This window comes from Octopus bimaculoides, chromosome 26, assembly GCF_001194135.2.
Source record: "Octopus bimaculoides isolate UCB-OBI-ISO-001 chromosome 26, ASM119413v2, whole genome shotgun sequence".
Classification (NCBI taxonomy): Eukaryota; Metazoa; Mollusca; class Cephalopoda; order Octopoda; family Octopodidae; genus Octopus; species Octopus bimaculoides.
The window spans coordinates 2,269,899-2,270,172 of NC_069006.1; positions in this window are offsets into that span (position 1 = coordinate 2,269,899).

Genomic DNA, 274 nt, shown 5'->3' on the forward strand with positions numbered 1-274 from the left:
ATATATATATATATATATATATACACACACACACACACACGCACACATACATATATATATATATGCACACACACGCACACATACATATATATACATATACATTATATTTATATTTTTATTCGTTATTCTTCTGTTTGTTCCAGTCATTTGACTGTGGCCATGCTGGAGCACCGCCTTTAGTCAAACAAATCAACCCTAGGACTTATTCATTGTAAGCCTGGTACTTATTCTATCAGTCTCTCTTGCCAAATTTTTGCCAGTGTAATGATATGTA